At 53.9% G+C, this 16,204-nt stretch overlaps 1 protein-coding gene across 5 annotated transcripts in view; it reads left to right on the top strand.

Moving 5' to 3' along the window:
* NHEJ1 (non-homologous end joining factor 1) overlaps positions 1-16,204 on the top strand; it is a 145,258-nt gene that overhangs the window by 24,246 nt on the left and 104,808 nt on the right. The gene's annotated exons all lie outside the window — the stretch shown is intronic.

Raw genomic sequence — 16,204 nt, 5'->3', positions numbered from 1 at the left:
GATCCAGCTCTGGGTCCTTGGACTGGGTCTCTGTTTCATTGGCAGAGACATCTGAGAAGCCAGCACACGAGTCAGAGGCACAGCTGGATGTGCGTGTGCTGTCAGTCCTGTTCCTCCGTCATGCTGCCTGTGCTCCCTGCGTGTGCTGTTAGCCCGGAGCAGGGGCGGCCAACCTGAGCCCGAGAAGGAGTCAGAATTTACCAGTGTACATTGCCAAAGAGCCACAGTAATATGTCAGCCGCGCCGCCCCTCCTCCCCCTGGCATCAGCTCCCCAGCGCCTCCCACCAGCCAGCAGCCCCCAGTCAAAACTGCCTTTACTCCTCGTCTAGTTAAACCAGCTGCTTCCTGAGGTGAGATGTAGAGCAAGGGGCAAGGAGGCTGCTGTCCAAAGTCCAGCTTCATTTGCTGCTGACAGCTAGGTGACGCATGCTCTGTCTGGCATCCCTGCAGTTGTTTGGCTTTTTCTCAAAAGTTTTTTACTGGCTAGTTGTTTGGGCAAGTGGCTGCTGAGGCTTCTGGCTGGAGAGGGAGAAGGGAAATGGGAAGAGTGCTAAAATACATAGACCTTGCTGTCCCATATTCATTACAGCCTGACACTTGGTTTAGTACATGTGCCTCCCCCCCTCCCATCTGCTCCAAAATCCAACACACACACTGTGAAGAATTTGGGATTTTAAAGGAAAGCGCCAGAGATTCTGCTCATTGCACTGACTTATGAACCAGAGCAATCACTAGAACACTAAAATTGTTAATTGTTCAAGAACAAATGGGGATAAACTGGGCAGGCATGAATGTAGGCTGGGGATTAGAAGACAGTTTCTGACCCCCCAGTAGGAGGAGTGTGGGCAAGACACCTTTCTGGTTTTAAAATGGACCTTGATACATTTATGAATGAGATGATATGATGGGGTTGTTCTGTGATAGTAGCAGATTGGACTTGTTGACCCAGGAGGTTCCTTCCAATCCAGTGTCCTATGTTCCTATGTTAATAATGATCCAGAGAAGGCAGAAGTTCTCAATAAATGTTTCTATTCTGTATTTGGAAAGAAGCAGGATGATGGACTCATGTCATATAAGGATGATGAAATACATTCCAGTCTTTTTGTGCTAACTAGCAGAGCCCAGGAGTGGGTACCAGTGGGGGTCTGTTACGTACCACCAAATCAGAGAACAGGATGAGTTACTACTTAAGCACCTGTCTGTAATGTGTGTGTGTGGACAATTGTGTTATCATGGGGATCTTCAATCTGGGAGACATCTGCTGGAAGTCTCATGTAGCCAATAGAAAACGTCACTGGAGTTTCTAAAAAATATAGGTGATAATTTCCTAACATAAAAGGAGTTGTATCTAGTATGGGGAAACTCTATATTGGATCTCATTATAACAGATAAAGATGAATTAATTACTGGACTGGAAGTTGGTGATTGCCTAGGGACCAGTGATCATGATTTGTTTACATTCAATGTGAGCAAACAAAGGACAGTACCAACCAAAAATATATATTCTTGCTGCTTAAAAAGAGCTAATTCCTAAGGCTGAGAAAAATTGACTGAGAGGAAAAATTTAGACAGAAGAATGGGAATGAAAATTGGGTGTTCTTTAAAAAGTATTTATTAGCTGGTCAAAAAGCCATGATAGAACAATCAAGAAAGAGGACAACTTTGGCTCAGCAGTGAAGAGAAGGCAGCAATTCAAAATAAAAAGCAATATATAACAAATGGGGGAGAAAAAAAAAGGAAGTAGCTGTCAATCAATATACATTGGAAGTTATGAAGTGTAGAAAATTGATAAGGTAAGCTAAAGACATCAGGGAAGAATCGCTGGCTGGCAGGGCTAAGGACAATAAGAAAGAGTTTAAGTATATTAGAAACAAAAGAAATCTCAGCAATGCTATAGGCCAGTGGTCCTCAACCTTTTTGTGGCCAGTAGCACATTCATGTTTTCAGAAAAGTGTGGCGGGCGCCAACAATTTTTCAAAGCTTATTTTGTGTTTGTACATTAAATAATATGAAAATCATCATATTTAATATATTACATAATATATGAATCCATAAGATAAAAAGGGTAATTTTACATGTAAAAGGTATTAATTAAATAATTCGGCAATTACTCTTTCACCTTACCATGTGAATTTGCTCTTTTTATCTACCTGTAAGAAAAATTAAGGGTATTTTACAAAATAAATATCATAAACAGTTTTCATCTTATTTATTTTAAAAAAGTAAAATTTGAACTGCTGGTCCAAATATATTTATTATTCTTACTTTAACATAGAATGAAGCCTGCAGCCCCGGAGTTCTCTGTCCCCAGCAGGTGTGGGGCCGTGGGTTCTCTCCTCTGCTGGGCACTAGGCGGGCACACACACATGCCCCGGTGGGCCACGTTGGGGACCATTGGTATAGGCCTATTGCTAGGTGGAGATGGTAAAATTGTTAATGATGCAGCGAAAGCAAAAGTGATCTGTAAATATTTCTGTTCTTTATTTGGAAAGAAGCAGGGTGATGTGCTCATATCACGTGAGGTGATTAGCTGAGGATGATGAAATACTTTTCAGTTCATTCGTAAGTGAGGAGGATGTTAAAGAGCAAAGAGTCCTGTGGCACCTTATAGACTAACAGACATATTTAGTCTATAAGGTGCCACAGGACTCTTTGCTGCTTTTACAGATCCAGACTAACATGGATACCCCTCTGATATTTGTTAAATATCTACTGGGGTAAACATTTTAAAATCAGCAGGCCCAGATAACTTGTATCCAAGAGTCATAAAAGAACTGGCTGAGGATATCTCTGGCCTGCTGTGATGGAGTAGGGACTGTCTGTGTGGGGGATGGAAGAACCCACAATGACTTTAGGTGAGGGACAGGTGCTCAGCCTGTAACCTGAGCTAGGCAGGGGGGAGGGGTGTCAGCACCTTTGCCCGGGAAGCTGGACAAAGGAAGGGGCCGGCTGGAGGGAGTTAGGTTTAGTTCAGTTTCGGTTTTGGGCTGGGTGGTTGGAATTCAGGGAATCCCAAACTGGGAACTATGCTTCCTGAACCCCCAGAAGGACTTGATTGAGGGGTCGTGGTTGTGCCTCCAAGCTCTGCTGTAACCTGCATTCCTGTTGTCCAATAAACCTTCTGTGTTACTGGCTGGCTGAGAGTCACTGAGAGTCCCAGGAAGAGGGGTGCAAGGCCGGACTCCCCCATACTCCGTGACAACTGGTGGCAGCAGCGGGATCGCCTGCACCCCGTGGACAGCGCTTCCTGCAGTAAGTGAGGGGAACAGCAAAACGAAGGGGGATTGACGGGGACCAGGTGGGCTGAAGAGACAGAGAGCGACGGTTTCAGGAGGCGATTAACCCCTGGGAGTGTGTGACCAGAGCAAAGGACTTTGCAGTAACAGGGTCCCCCGGGGGGATTGCAGGAGCAGTCCCGGGGCGGAGGAGTCTGCAGCTCGACCCTGGCAGAGAGGGGGTGACCTGAAAAAGGGCTGGTGCACAAGGGGTCTCCCTGGAACCGGTGGGAAGCTGAGAGCACAGGCCGGCGAGTGGCCAGCAGGAAGATGTTTGCTAAACGCCTTAAGAAAGACCTGGTGGAGCTGTGCAAGCAGAGGAGGCTGCGCATTGGGAGGTCCACCAAAGAACAGCTAATTGCCCAGCTGGAGAAGAAGGATCGCTTGGGTGAACCGAGCTCGGTCCCTGAGGGAAGCCGCCCAGCGGACGCAGCGTGGGCCCTGGGGCCTGACATGGCTGGGAGGGGCCAGACTGCTGCCAAGGACACCCCGAGACCCTGCCCACCTATACCTAGGGGAGGGGTTGGGGGGAGCCCAGTGAATACCGAGGGCACCCTGACGCCGGCGGCCAGCAGGTGATCGACCCGGCGGAGCTCCCTGTCCCTGGAATGGATGCGGATGGAACATGACAGGGAGCTGAGATGGGAAGAGCTCGAGTTAAGGAGGCAAGAACTGAAGGAGCGGGAGAACCAGCGTAAACATGAGGAGAACCAGCGCCAGCATGAGCTGGAGGAGAAGGAGAACCAGCGTAAGCATGACTGGAACTGGCCCGGCTGAGAAGCAGTGGGGCCTTGGCTGCGGTGAGTGAGGGGGGACCCAAGCCTACAAAGAGCTTTGATAAGTACTTCCTGGCCCGGCGTAAGGAGGGGGAGGACATAGATACCTTCCTGACAGCCTTTGAGAATGCCTGCGAGCTGCACAGGGTTGACCCTGCAGACAGGATCCAGTTTCTCACCCCCTTACTGGACTCCACAGCCGTGGCGGTGTACAGCCGAATGAAAGGGGCAGAGGCAGGGGACTACAAACTGTTCAAAAAGGCCCTGCTCCACAAGTTTGGGCTGACTCCTGAGATGTACCAGAAAAGGTTCTGGAGTCAGTGTAAAACCCGTGAGGTCACATACCTACAACTGGTCAACCGGGCGAAGGGATATGCCTGCAAGTGGACAGCTGGGGCCCAAAGTAAAGAGGACCTGCTTGACCTATTCATACTGGAGCACCTGTATGCGCAGTGCCCACCCGACCTGAGGCTGTGGTTGATGGACCAGAAGCCGGAGAACCCGCAGCGCGCAGGCCAGCTGGCCGACCAATTTGTGGACAGTCGGGCAGGGGATAGCAGGGAGGAGTCTCGAAGGAGCAGGCCTGCCTCAACGCAGAGAGAAAGTCACCATGGGACCTCCCAGCGGGGGCCTATGGAGAACCCCCACCAAAGGGGAACATCCAGCGTCAGGTCCATCCGACCCACTCAAGGGGACCCACGAGACATGGGCTGCTATCATTGTGGCCAACGAGGCCACATACGGGCCCAATGCCCTAAGGTCAGGGACAGACTGAGCAGACCCAACCCGCAGAGGGTTGACTGGGTAAAGACCCAGTCGGATGAGGGGCAACATTCCCAGGAAAGGGGGGCTGGCAGCGTACCACCTGTGAGGGAGGGAAGAGGTCCCCAGGTTAGCTCCTCTGGGGGGCTGGATGCTCCAGACTCCAGGTTTTTGGTTTACAGGGTGGGTGCGGGGCTGCCCCTCCAGAGAGAGTGCCTTGTTCCCCTGGAGGTAGATGGGAGGAAGGTCACTGGGTACTGGGACACGGGCACAGAGGTGACGCTGGCCCAGCCCGAGGTGGTGGCCTCAGATCGGATGGTGCCCGACACCTACCTGACCCTGATGGGCGTGGGCGGGACCCCATTCAAGGTGCCCGTGGCGAGGGTACACTTGAAGTGGGGGGCCAAGGAGGGCCCCAAGGACGTGGGGGTACACCCACATTTGCCCACGGAGGTGTTAATGGGGGGGGCCTTGAGGACTGGCCAAGTAACGCCCGGGGTGCCCTGGTCGTGACCCGTAGTCAGAGTCGGCGAGGGGCACTGCGCCCTGACAACAGGGAAGGTACTTTGCCCGAGGCGCAGGACCCTAACCTGGTGGGGAGGGAACGTCCAGGGACACGGCTCAGAGAGGCTGCGGCCTCAGTCCCAGCTGGTGAGAGAGAGCAGGTCCCCTTCCCTGTCTCAGCTGCTGAGTTCCAGGCCGAGTTGCAGAAAGATCCCTCCTTGCGGAAGCCCAGGGACTGGGCTGACCTCAGTGCGGTACAGACCATGAGGAGAGGTTGCAAGGAGAGGTTCCTGTGGGAGAAGGGGTTCCTGTACCGAGAATGGGCTCCCCCTGGGGAAGTGGAGTCATGGGGGATCAGGAGGCAGCTGGTGGTTCCCCAGAAGTTTCGCCACAAGCTACTGTACCTGGCCCATGACATCCCCCTCGCAGAGCACCAGGGAATCCGGCGCACCAGGCAGAGGCTGCTACAGAACTTTTACTGGCCTGGGGTCTTTATCCTGTCCGACGGTACTGCCGATCCTGTGACCCCTGCCAGAGGGTGAGGAAGGCCCGGGACAAGGGGAAAGCGGCTTTGAGGCCTTTACCCATCATGGAAGAACCTTTCCAGAAGGTGGCCATGGACATGGTGGGACCTCTCAGCAAGACGACCCGGTCGGGGAAGAAATACATTCTGGTGGTGGTAGATTTCGCCACTCGCTACCCCGAGGCGGTGGCCTTGTCCTCTATTGAAGCAGACATCGTGGCAGATGCGCTGCTGACCATTTTCAGCCGGGTGGGGTTCCCCAAGGAAGTCTTAACGGACCAGGGGTCCAACTTCATGTCAGCCCTGCTCCGGTCCTTGTGGCAGAAATGTGGGGTCCAGCACAACTGGGCTTCAGTGTATCACCCCCAGTTCAGCGGGCTGGTGGAAAGGTTCAACGGGACGCTAAAGATAATGCTAAAAACATTTATGAACCAGCACCCGCAGGACTGGGACAAGTACTTACCTCACCTGCTGTTCGCTTACAGGGAGGTACCGCAGGAATCTACTGGGTTTTCGCCTTTCGAACTGTTGTATGGAAGGCGGGTAAGGGGGCCCCTAGACCTGCTGAGAGACGAATGGGAGGGGAAGGCCACTCCCGATGGAGAGTCGGTGGTGGAGTATGTCCTGACCTTCCGGGAAAGACTTGCCGAGCTCATGGGCCTGGCCAGGGAGAATCTAGCCCGAGCCCAGAGGAAGCAGAAGGTCTGGTATGACTGCACAGCGTGGGCCCGCGCCTTCGCCACTGGGGATCAAGTGATGGTTCTCATCCCCGTGAGGAAAAATAAACTCCAGGCTGCCTGAGAAGGGCCTTGCAAGGTTATCAAGCAACTAAATGAGGTAAACTATGTGGTGGAGCTGTCGAACCGGGCACATCACGGCCGGGTGTACCATGTAAATATGATGAAGCCATACTATGACAGGGGGAATGTGGTGTTGGCCGTGTGTGGACATTGGGAGGAGCAGGGAGATGACCCTTTAGTGGATCTATTCCCTGGGACAAAAGCTGGTTCCCCACTGGAGGCAATTCCCCTCTCTGATCAGCTGACCCTGGCCCAGCACGCTGAGATCAGAGGGGTGCTGCATCTATACCAACAGCTGTTTTCCAACCAGCCTGGACGCACTAATTTGACTGTCCACCGGGTGGAGACCGGGTCACATCCCCCTATAAGATGCTCCCCTTTTCGGGTCACCGGGAAACCTGCCCAGGACCTAGAAAGAGAGGTCAGGGACATGATGGCTTTGGGGGTGATCCAGCCATCTTCCAGCCCTTGGGCCTCGCCAGTGGTGCTGGTCCCCAAAAGGGATGGGTCGATCCGGTTCTGTGTGGACTATCGAAAGCTCAATGCCATCACCGTATCTGATGCCTACCCCATGCCAAGGCCTGACGAGCTCCTGGACAAGCTGGGAGGCGCTCGGTACCTCACCACCATGGATCTTACAAAGGGCTACTGGCAAGTGCCGCTGGACGCAGATGCCCGGCTGAAATCGGCCTTTATCACCCCTCTGGGGCTCTACGAGTTTCTGACCCTGCCGTTCGGCCTCAAGGGAGCGCTGGCCACCTTCCAGCGCCTGGTGGATCAGCTACTGAGGGGGATGGAGAGTTTTGCCGTGGCGTATATTGACGACATCTGCGTCTTTAGCCAAACCTGGGAGGACCATGTGTCCCAGGTTAAACAAGTGCTGGACTGACTCCGGGAGGCTAGGTTAACCATAAAGGCTGAGAAGTGCAAGGTGGGGATGGCTGAAGTATCTTACCTGGGCCATCGGGTGGGGAGCGGCTGCCTAAAGCCGGAACCAGCCAAGGTGGAGGTGATCAGAGACTGGCCCGCTCCCCAGACCAAAAAGCAGGTCCAGGCCTTTATTGGGATGGCGGGGTATTATCGAAGGTTCGTGCCCCACTTTAGCGCCATAGCCGCCCCCATCACTGAGCTGTGCAAGAAGGGGAAGCCAGACAAGGTGGTCGGGACCGAGCAGTGCCAGCAGGCTCTCCGGGTGCTGAAGGAGGCTCTGGTTAGTGGCCCAGTTCTGGCAAACCCAGATTTTGACAAGCCCTTTCTGGTGTTCACCGACGCCTCAGACACGGGGCTGGGGGCGGTGTTAATGCAGGAGGATGAAAAGGGGGAGAGACACCCCATTGTGTACCTGAGCAAGAAGTTGCTACCCCGGGAGCAGAACTACGCAGCCATCGAGAAGGAATGCCTGGCCATGGTGTGGGCCCTTAAGAAACTAGAGCCATATCTCTTTGGGCGCCACTTCACCGTGTACACCGACCACTGTCCCCTGACCTGGCTGCACCAGATGAAAGGAGCCAACGCCAAGCTCCTGAGGTGGAGCCTGCTCCTGCAGGATTATGACATGGACGTGGTCCATGTGAAGGGAAGTGCCAACCTGATAGCGGACGTGCTGTCCCGGAGAGGGGGCCCCGAACTTCCCCGGGTCACTGGGCAGAGTGACCCCGCTCAGTTCAGTCTTGAAGGGGAGAGATGTGATGGAGTAGGGACTGTCTGTGTGGGGGATGGAAGAACCCGTGATGACTTTAGGTGAGGGACAGGTGCTCGGGCAGGGGGGAGGGGTGTCAGCACCTTTGCCCGGGAAGCTGGACAAATGAAGGGGCCGGCTGGAGGGAGTTAGGTTAGTTCAGTTTCGGTTTTGGGCTGGGTGGTTGGAATCAGGGAATCCCAAACTGGGAACTATGCTTCCTGAACCCCCGGAAGGACTTGATTGAGGGGTCGTGGTTGTGCCTCCAAGCTCTGCTGTAGCCTGCATTCCTGTTGTCCAATAAACCTTCTGTTTTACTGGCTGGCTGAGAGTCACTGAGAGTCCCAGGAAGAGGGGTGCAAGGCCGGACTCCCCCATACTCCGTGACACCTGCTGATGTGAATTTTTAATAAATCTTGGCATATCAGGGAACTTCCAGAAGACTAGTAGAGTGCTAATGTTGTGCCAGTATTCAGAAAGGGCAAGTGGGATGACTCTGGTATCTATATGCTAGTCAGCCTGACATCATGCCTGGGCAAATTAATGGAAAAGTTGGGATCAAACTCCCAAGGAAGTAGTGGATTCTCCATCTCTTGATGGCCTCATATCCAGGCTGGATGCCTTTTTGGAAGATATACTTTACTCATAAGTTATTGGGCTCAATACAGGAGTAACTGGGTGAAAAACAAGGGCCTGTGATATAAGGAGATCAGAGCAGATGATCTGTTGGTTTCTTTTGGCCTGAAGCTCTGCGAATGCATGAAACACAACTTTAAATTGTCATCAGTTTAATCACAACAATGAATATTTGCCATTTGGAGAGGAGCTATCATCTTGACTGTGGTGATGCAGGGTAGGGTTGACTTGGCATCCCCAGTGGAAATCACTGGAAATCGGAGACTTCTCTTCCCACAGCTTCGTAAGACTGGTTGCCATGGCTTTTTAACTGCGAAGCCAGCTCTCTCAGCTGTACTTTCTGGATTGGGTCCTTGCTGGGAAGAATGGCAGTCCCCAGTGAGAGAAAGACCTATCCCATTAATTGAATGGAGGTTGTGAAGCAGGGATAGGTACACCTGAGACCGGCTTTGATGGTCGCTGTTGAAATATGTCTTCTCACTGGGTATGTGCTCACTTAGCTGCCCAGGGTGTTCTGACTAATCGTGGGGAGTTTTCCATCAAAGTCCTGGGCTTATTTATAAATTTAGGAAACTTCTCTCATGGTGTTTGGCAAGAATTCATTCATGAGCAGCTGCTGGGAGCAGGCAGAACAGTAAGCAACTAGGGGAAAAAAGGCAGAGCCCAAACCAAGACAGACCCAACAGCTTTTGTCAGCACAACAAGCCAGTGGTGATGGGAAAGTGTAAATAATGAGCATCTTTCAGCACTGTCCAGCTTCACTGGAGCCAAAGGGCCCAGACTGTCAAAGGTATTTAGGCACCTTAAGATGCAGCTAGGAGCCTAGTGGTGCCTTGAGCTCTGTGTGAAGCTGGACCTAAATTCTGCGGCAAGGTTCCTGGCTTCCCAGCCTGCTCACTAAAATGTTGGGACAGCTTCATTTATACTAAAAATGAGCTTTGTTAATGAACGAACTAGGAGCACAAACAACAGTGCAGCTCCCACTCTCCTCCCCGGGTTATTTATTACATTCACTTTATTTTACACTGTCTCCCCTGTGATGCAGTAGGAACTGTCTGTGTGGGGGATGGGAGAGCAGGGGGTGACTTTAGGTGATGGACAGGACCTGAGCCTGTAACCTGAGCCAGGCAGCGGGAAGCTGGACAAAGGAAGAGAGCCTGCTGGAGAGGGTTTGGTCACTTTCGGTTTTGGGCAGAGTGGTGGAATTCAGGGAATCCCAAGCTGGGATCCAAGCACCCTGAATCCCCAGAAGGACCCGATTGAGGGGTTCTGGTTGTGCCTACAAGCTCTGCTGTAGACTGCGTTCCTGTTGTCTAATAAACCACCTGTTTTACTGTGAGTCCCACGAAGAGGGGTGCAGGGCCTGAGGCTTCCCCATACTCCGTGACATCCCCTTTCTCTGTTTCAAAGCACCATGGATTTTTATGTTGGCAATGCACAATGGTGTCGTGGATTTGGGTAAGGTTGAAGCCAAGGGGGCTGGCAGCTGGGAAGGGGGCAGTTGAGGCTTTGGCACCTGAGGAGAGGCAGTTGGGGATTGTGGGGTCAGCATGTCAGCTGAATCTATCCGCTAACATGAAGAGCAGTGGGATAGTGAACAGTGTTGTGCTTTATATTGTTGTTAGGGTTCAGGGTTAGCATGCCATTTAGAGGAATGGAGCAGGTTGCACCTTTTGGAGCAAAGGCTTCTTGCTCAGGGCCGCCCAGAGGATTCAGGGGGCCTGGGGCAAAGCGGGGGAGCTGTGGAGCTTGTACTCACCTGGCGGGGGTCTGGGACTTCGGTGGCCTTTTCGGCGGCGGGGGGGCCCTTCAGTCGCTCTATGCTCCGGGAGCACTGAAGGGCCTCCTGCCACTGAAGACCCAGAGTGACTGAAGGGCCCCCCACTGCTGAAGACCTGAAGCCGCTGAAGACCTGAAGCCACTGAAGGGCCCCCCACTGCCAAAATGCTGCCAAAGACCTGGACCGCTGCTGGGCCAGGGATCGTGGGGCCCCTGCAGGGCCCGGAGCCTGAGGCAAATTGTCCCACTTGCCCCCCCTCTGGGTGGCCCTGTTCTTGCTGTCTGCAGACCTAGGTAGGTGTTGATTCATAGATTGTAAGGCCAGAAGAGATTGTTAGATCATTGTCTGACCTTGCTGGAGACTCTCTTCACATTTCCCAGGTATCTTTGCAAGCATGAGAACTAGAAACACCCCTTTCCATACAAACCAAGCCTGCTCAGGCACTGGAGTGCAATCCCATGGCAAGGGGCGATTAATTCAGCTATTGCTGTTCTTTGTTCAGTGCTTTATTGTCATGTTTTGCATTGCTCCAGGGGGAATAACAACGAGGAGTCCTTGTGGCACCTTAGAGATAAGGTGCCATCTAAGGTGCCACAAGGACTCCTTGTTGTTTTTGCTGATACAGACTAACACGGCTACCACTCTGAAACCAGGGGGAATAGATTCTCTGTTACTAGCCTGCTGCTTCTACCCATTGCTTCTCTGTGTTTGCCACCTTACTTTCTTCTTCTCCCTTCCTTGCTGGTATGGCTCTCCTCCATTTGCATCCTGGCAGGAGGCCTCATTTCCTTCCCCCATTCTCTCTGCTCAGATGTTCAGCAAGTAAATAGTTAATGCTGAGATTGAAAGTGCCATCACTGGATACCTCACTGAGATAAGTGAAGGAGGCAGAATTATTGCTCCAGGCCATCTGCAGACACATGCACACGTCCCTGCATGGATTGTGAGCTCCTTGGGGTGGGGACTGTCTCTCTGGGATGTGTCTGACAGTGTCCAGCACACTTGGTCTGAAGCCATCAGGTGCTACTGCAGTACAGATTAACAAGGGTACACTCGCTCTGCTTGTGGAAGCTCACCTTTACGACCATGAGGGCTAGGCGGGTGCGTTGCCCCTGTTGGGGAGATGCCTGGTGCTGAGATCTGCAAATGACACTAGGTGGTTGTCTAGATTTAGGGTGTGTGCTGTTCCCTGCAGTGCTGTGTGGTGAAGGAGAGCGTGCTGCTCTGGGTTACTGCGTGGCTGACTCCCTGGCGGGTCAGCATGGTGCTCCCTATGCTGGCAATGGCAACAGAGCTCTGGTGTGCTTCCCAGCACTTGCCAACGAGTGCGCTCCTGAATCAGGAGGTGCCTGTTGAACTTCCCCACACTCCTGCTCTCACCCACAGCACAGACTGGCCCTTGTTCACTCATTGCGGGTTGTTGGCACGAGGCCTCCTGTTCCTGAGCATGGGATTTGCGAAGCATCACATGGGGGCTGTGTAATGGGCCAATGTGTGAGGGTCAAGCTCCTGTGACTGTGGAGGTGGCAGGCCCAGGCCGGCACAAACTGATGCCAGGATGGGTGAATCGGTGTCCTTTGGACATGGGCCAAGTGATGGTTGCATTTTTAGGCTTTTATGTGTTCTCATCACTATGGAATCTGAACATGTCACAAACAACACCCCATTTTACAGATGGGAAACTGAGGCACGGGGGCAAGGTGACTTTCCCAAGGTCTCACAGGGAGTCTGACAGAGCCAGGAATAGAGCTCAGATCTCCTGGGTTCCAGCCCAGTGCCTTAACCACAGGACCATCCTCTGTCTTTGTGGTTGGTGAGCTAGTTTAGGGTTTTTTTTGGCCTGCGCCTGATGCTTTTTAATTTGGTTTGGGTTTTTCCCTCCCAAATCGCTGCCTGCTTAATGCCAGCTGGTCAGCAGAGAACATGCCAGTTCTGAGCAGCGATGGGGCCTGCTTCCTGCTCCCCACCTCGCTGCCCTGGAGGAGTCCTAGGCAGCAGGGGAACATTGCTCCTGGGTGTGGAATTTAGTACTACACTGTGCAGTGCTCAGCCCCCGTCACACAAGAGCAACAGGTTCCTCTCTCCAGTAACCCCCTGAAGCCTTGAGGGAAGCCGGGCCTGTGGAGCCAAGCTTGTTTTGGCTGCTCTGCGCCAATAGAGCAGCAATCAAGCCTGCTCGGAAAACACGCAGATACAATCAGTTCAAATATAGACCCCCGTGCCCCAGGATGTTTCGCCGTGAATATTTTTATCTGCTGTGGCCGGTGCACCCGGTGGCTGCTGTGTTGGGCCTCTGGCCGCCTGGCGCACTTGGCTTGCAGAGCAGGGCTTCGGCAAACAGGATGCGGAAGGTTCACAGGTCGACCTGGGCTGAGCTCGGAGGATGTGCCATCAAAATAAGCAATGCTGAATAGGAAGATAAACAAACAGCCGGCTTCCAGCGCATTGCTGGCTGAGGCAGACAGGGTGAGCGGGGAGCGCAGGCATGGAGCTCGTGGGGTGGCTGAGAGCACTACCTGCTGACGTCAGGGAGACCGGGGGTCACAGTGCAGTGCCGTCCTTTCCCACCCCGGAGGCATTAGGCTGGGAGAGGTGCCAAGGAGGCGGCGTTTCCCTCACTGTGGCAGGGCAGGCCCCCTCCAGGCAGCATGGGGAGACGGGTCTCATGGGGAGGGAACCTGTGAGACAGGTGGAGCCTGTGTCCTGGGAGGAGAAGAGATGAGGGTCTTAGCGCTCGAGAGGGGAGAGGCCTGTGCATTAGATCAGTATTGCCTGGATCTCCCAACAAGCTACCGTGTTGCTCAAATGAGAGTCTGATGTGTGGGCTGGGGTCTAGGGCTGGAGAAATGTCTGTCCGGGGGAGCCCCTCTGGCCCCCGGCTGCCCTGTGTGGCAGGGGCTGGAAGTGCCGGAGGGGGCAGGGGAAGGGAAGAGCCTTGCGTCATTCACAGGTCAGGAGTGAGGCATACTGGCTGGCCTGGCCCAGCCCAGCCCCTGCCTGCACTCTGCCTGACTCCCCCCGCCCTCTGCCTCTCCCTTTGTATAAGCACTAAAAATAAGCTCGTGGAGAGAAGTGACCTGTGTTTGTTTAAGAGCCGAAGCCGGTGGTGGGCCGCGTGTTACATAGGGTGGGGACAGCGGCCCTTAAACACGAGCCAGCTCCGGGCAGCAGGGGAGGAAGCAACCGTCTGCCTACTTCCTAAGGGGAATGGTTTTAATTAGCACAAGGTGGTTGTGGCTTTGCAGCTGTGGCTGGCCAAGAGCAGGGCCTCCTGCAGGGCATGGCACTGGGCACTGCGGGGCTGCTTGATGGGCGCCGTGCACAGGTGCGGTGTGGCGCTGCGACGTACCATCTCCTCTCTCATGCGGCACGAGTCTTTGGGCGAGAGGGGCTATTAATGGTTTTAAATCCCCATTCTCCCTCCTCTCCTCTGCATGGCCTCCACCTCTCAATAAGACTCCCAGCGTGAGGTCTTAGGAAGTGGGCCAGGGAGGGAACTGCTGCCACTGCTGTCATCCCTGGGCTCTTCCCTCTCGCATCTGTTTCATTTCCTTGTGTCTTCCCAGGAGCGACATTGTGGGCTCCACACTGAGCTTCCTGGGGAGGACGCTGAATTCTGATCTGGGTGGTTCCATCCCATAAACCCATGGGGCTGGAACCCCAGCCAGCCAGTGGCGTTGCTCCCTCACCTTGGCTTGTTGTATGCAACCTCAGAAATCAGTCATGAACCTGGAAGGACATGAGCAGTAGTGACCTGGCAGATGAGCACCAGGTGGCCTGGCCTTGACCTGGATGAACCAGAGCCCTTTGGATTTTGCCAGGCCAGGGTGGGGACCAGGAAAGGGGCTCTATCACCAGAGCTTTGTTGGCAGCAATCCAGGGAGCATCTGGTTCCAAGGGGTGCCAGGCCCCCAGGCTGTGGAGAGAGGAGCAGGCCTGTGTGGGGCTCTTTCTCTAGCAGATTAGCAGTTGGCTACTTGGGAAATGAAGCAGTCCTGCCTGTTCACCTTAGTGCGAGTGTCTCATACTGGCCAGGCCTCTCACTGGTTATCCAAGCTACACCAAATCTGTCCCTGTCCACTCTGGTGTGCTGGTCTCTCACTGTCGTGCCTGCCTGTGGCCAGCAGAGCGGTTGAGTCATGAAGCTGGAGTTACGGAAGGAGTTGGCTACGCTGCAGAAATGAGCCAGCCTTGTTTAAAGCTTCTTGTTCCTGCTTCTCAGCCTCTTACCCCATGTGTGGGCTTTGGCGGGGGCACAGCTTGGGTAAGAGAGCACGTGCCTGCCTATTTGTAGTATGCAGGTGTATGTGGGTGGGGGTGTGCCAGGGTGAGACCATGTTGGCATAGGTGTGTGTCTGCCAGGGAGAGTGTGTGTGCGTGTGTGCAAGTGGGCAAATACAAGGGCACGTGGGGAGGTGTAAGTGTGCACCTTGCCAGTGCAAGGATGAGCATAAAGGCACGTGTGTGAGATCACATGTGGGGCTGTGCAAAGGGCAAGTCTGCTTGAGAGCGCATGGAGGCCTGCTCAAGGATGCATGTCAGTGTGTGACTGTGTGTGCGAGTCCTTGCGTAGGTGCACGTTCTGTGCAAGAGCACACAGGGGACCATGCAGGCTTTAATGGGGGGGTCTCTGGAAGGGCACATGTAGTGGGGTGCGGGGTGAGGAGCAGTCTCAGCCCCCTTTAACTGTGCTGCATAGCTAGCACCAGAGTGGGTTTGGGGAGTGATCCCGGCCCCTGTGCTGTGGAGCCTGAGCTCTGGCCTCTCCCCGTCTGTTTGCCATTAAGGCATGTGGCAGATGGCGGAGCGGCTTTATTTATTTATTTATTTAGGCATAATCAGGTGAGGCAGGAACTTGGCCGGCACTTGCATTCCCAGCCGATGCAGGGGAACCACAGGCCGTTTACACAAGCAGTGAGTCAGCGGAGCTGCATGCTGCTAAAACCAGACTCGGCACAGCAGCCCCAGGGCAGTAGGCTGCCCGAAATAGAGCCCAGACCATGGGCAGGGAACAAGCCCCCAGGAACAGGGCTGGGACCAGGCTGGCTGCGGGCCTAATGGTTGTGATTCCGGCAAGCCCTGTGTCCCCTCCCCCTCCCTGCCCCAAAGGCTGTGCTTGGGACACTTGAGTCACCGTGGTGAGTGGGCTGGCTGGAGGGATGATACACTAGCATGTTCCCTCCTGGGTGGGGTGGGGGGCCTGAGGCTTAACCCCCGGTGACTGTGGCAGCGACTGCTCCACAGTATTGGAATCTCTCATCACATAGGTTGCACAGCACGTGTTCTGGGGCATGTGGTAAGGTGAGCCATCCAGACTCCCCAGCACACATGTCATGAGCCCTGCTTTGCCCTCACCCACACCAACTCTGCTTCGACACCTTCCCTCCCAGACCAGCTTATGCACTGTGGGCTTGACCCTGCCACCCTGACTCAGGTTCTGTTGACTTCAGTGGGAGCTTTGAGTAAAGA

Source organism: Mauremys reevesii, linkage group 11 (genome assembly GCF_016161935.1).
Source record: "Mauremys reevesii isolate NIE-2019 linkage group 11, ASM1616193v1, whole genome shotgun sequence".
In the NCBI taxonomy this organism is placed as follows: domain Eukaryota; kingdom Metazoa; phylum Chordata; order Testudines; family Geoemydidae; genus Mauremys; species Mauremys reevesii.
Note: the sequence above shows the minus strand (reverse complement) of the source record. Positions and strands in the feature narration are given on the sequence as shown.